Below are 3,373 nucleotides of genomic sequence, written 5' to 3'. Positions count from 1 at the left end.
TGGAGAGGAATTCCGCTTGCTATTCAAATAGCAAGGAGATTCCTCTCCCATGGATTTGAATAGCAAGGGGATTCCTTCCCCATTCGATATCATATTTGTATTTGATTATAACATTTGAGGTTTCACATTTAGAAAACATATACTTAATTATTATGAGATATGAACACTTTAGGAGTCCTGAAGTCTACTTGATTCAAATGGAAAATCAACAAGGTATGTATCAGGTTTTGGATATATATAGTCTTGAAGTCTACTCGGCGGTCCACTTCTCCCGTCATCGACAACTCTGTGCGCAGTTGCAGACTTGCAGGTGCAGCAGCAAAGCAATAGGGTTTGTGAGACAGAGCAGCTCGATCTGCTGGCAGTGGCACTGAGCAGCACTGCAGTTGCAAGGAGGGCGAGCGAGGATGGATGTGTTTTGTGTTGCCAGAAGCAGGAGAGGCCAAGAATTTATAGGCGTCGTTGCATCCCTCGACCAGAAGCTCGCTTAGGGTAATGCAAACATTGGAAGACCATATTACTATCAGGTACAGAGAAAAAAGTTTGTTTTCCTTTTTGTTTTGGTATTTACCGGACTGTGTACTTACATACTTCATGTTCAACAGGCTTTTCCAAATGCCCCTATCCAACCAAACCATATCCAACCAAACCATATTTTCCCAAGTATTTGGGCATTGCTTTCTGCGTGAACAGTCATTGGCCTTTGTACATGGCACCTTCTAATTCTGTAATAGCTCATTTTCAAGCGGTGACGGTAGCCATGGTTTAAACTTGATGGTTGGATGTCACCCCAAAGTGCGTTGTCTCGCACATGAGGAACAATGAAAAACTTGGGAAAATCATGTCTGATGGGTCGTTTGGTGTGAATTGAAGTTGAGGAAATCCATATACATGGCCACAAAGGCCAACCAACAGAAAGCAGCAGCAACACACTTCACACAATGTAACACAATGGCAGTGGTCAGTGGGGTTCTGGGAGACGTATGTTGCTACCTGCAACTTGTTATAATAGTACGAGTGTTTGGTGGAGGGTTGTGGTATGAAATTGAAGAGTTACAAGAGTCGGCAGCAGCATCTCATCAATAAGCATCAGTTTCCCAAATCATTTGAGTTCTTCAAAAAGGCACGGGACTCCCAGCGTCAGCGGCAGAAGTCCAAGAGGAGGCAGACTGCTCACAAGGGTGAATAGACAAGGGATAATTCGATGGACGTCGACGGAAAAGGTGCAAGGCAAACAAAACGGAGGTACCGGCTGAAGCAACATGATCATAGCGAACCGAAAGAGAACAAGCAGCAGCATAAGGAGGCCCCAGATGTTAAATGTACATGGAAGCTCAGGTTTCCACTTTGTTTCTTGTAAGACTATTACTTTTACGTCCACATAAATCAATTGACACTCTAGTTGAATGGTGATAATTGTGTGTTCTGAAGCTTTCTTTTACTATCTGAACTCTGAGTAATGCAGTCTGAAGCATGGAATGGATACAGAAAGCCACCATCAGAACAAAATTCATCTATATATCGCCAGCAAGGATGGTTCAATGGCAGCTGATAATCCATCAAGTCAAAAAATACAATTATCATTATGGTTCAATGGCAGCTGATAATTCATGTCTATATTTGCACGGTCAAAATTTTCACAAAATATCTCTTATTAAACCCATGTAATAGGTATTACAAACAAAATTCATAGACATACAAGTTTGCCTCATGTTGCTTTTGGTTGATCAATAACAGTACAACACGTATTCTATCATTATAGAATCTCTCTACGCCTAAGCATAGTCCCAATTATTGCTCTTTGCGAATTTGTAGAATCTATCTACGCCTTTGTTCTTCAAGAAATGTAACCACAAACTGACGGTTGTTCCGCGCCACCAAAGCTCTTTGAATTGCTGCAATGAATGCCACAATTAATCACATCTACACGTAGTTCATGATATAATGAGAACAATGACGGTTTAAATGTAACTAATTTTTTAGAATATACTTACGTCCAAAATGATGGGTGTTGTGATGGAACGGATTGAAGTGTATTGTGGTATGATCCGAAGACTCGAGGCACTCTAGAATTACACATATAAATCTCTGTTACGAATCATTATAAAGCAAAACTTAGTGACAGATGGTTTTGAAAGGCGTAAAGACATGTTGTACCTTGTCTTCTGAACCGTCTAAACATAGTCCCAATTATTATGCCATAATCCTCCTTAGCCAACGCCCAGCGGAGTGCATTTTTGTTTAGTAGGTCACCCCAAACTTTAATGATATGTAAATACCCCCTACGACATTGATTGTGGGTAAGAATATGTTAGTAATATTTAAATTTGAATATATATACAATTAACGGATTATACCTAGCATCCATTATAACAATCTTTCTGAAAGGGCCCCACATTGTGCGATGAATTGTATCCAAGTGGACTACAATAGCCATTATGTCTACAAAAATAAGAATTTATAAATGGATTAATACTGAATTTTGTGTAAACGATATTATAATAATATTAAGAGATCGATATATTCTTACCGACTAAAGTCCTGTTTGGCAACTCGGCAATATCAGCAAGGTTCAAGAGTATTTGTTTTGGGAATGGCGCCATTTGAATTGGAACAGTGTATGGTTCCACGATAGTTTGTTGATCAAGACACAATTCCATGGGACCATTTAGATGACGAAAATTAAATTCACCCGGATGAAGACTGAACTTTACATTATGCATCTTGTAATCATGCTTTTCATGGAGCAAATTGTCGAAATGTTTGACTGTCTCATACATATATGTTATGGCCTCGATCTTGGCTCCCTAATAGTATTTTAGTAGGAGAAGAGGCGATGGTATGAAGAGCATGTAAATTTGAAAATGAAACTTAGAGAATTGTTGGCTTACATTGATGTCAGATAATATGAAATGTTGTCTATCACGAAAACGTGGTTCAATCGGGAATTTAACTTCTACCCGAGCCACAATACTGTATTTGCGCGGTAGCCCATAAAAATCTTCATCACGGTAGTCGTCGAACAACCTGAAGCTATATAGTAAACATCCTTTTAAATAACGGTCATAACTTTGATAGACAAATTAAGTGTAAATATATTTATATATAATAACTTACATAGGCATCCGTTTTCTTTGGGCTGTTGTGGCTCTTTCACGGTTCAATACGATCGGTTCCATCAAAACCTTGCAGCGTGTAACATAAATGTAACACATGTCATACTTTCGCGGTTCAATATTATTATTATTATCAAATAGTTTAAATGATTATGTATTTAGTGTGTATTGTGTAGTAAGCAATCCTTTTACTTTATATTTGACTCGAACGTATGTATGAGGCAGTTCGTATCTATGATTCGGTACAAGTATGTTAT

The 3,373-nt window shown here is 38.6% G+C and overlaps 1 long non-coding RNA gene across 1 annotated transcript; it reads right to left on the bottom strand.

Moving 5' to 3' along the window:
• Positions 1–1,994: 1,994 nt before the first annotated feature.
• Positions 1,995–2,451, bottom strand: LOC109942019 (uncharacterized). Its single transcript, XR_002264647.1, has 3 exons — positions 2,358–2,451; positions 2,158–2,282; positions 1,995–2,066 (listed from the first exon to the last, which is right to left on the bottom strand). It is a non-coding gene; the product is annotated as an uncharacterized lncRNA (long non-coding RNA).
• Positions 2,452–3,373: the final 922 nt, after the last annotated feature.

The sequence above is a fragment of the Zea mays genome, chromosome 8, assembly GCF_902167145.1.
Source record: "Zea mays cultivar B73 chromosome 8, Zm-B73-REFERENCE-NAM-5.0, whole genome shotgun sequence".
Taxonomy (NCBI): Eukaryota; Viridiplantae; Streptophyta; class Magnoliopsida; order Poales; family Poaceae; genus Zea; species Zea mays.
Note: the sequence above shows the minus strand (reverse complement) of the source record. Positions and strands in the feature narration are given on the sequence as shown.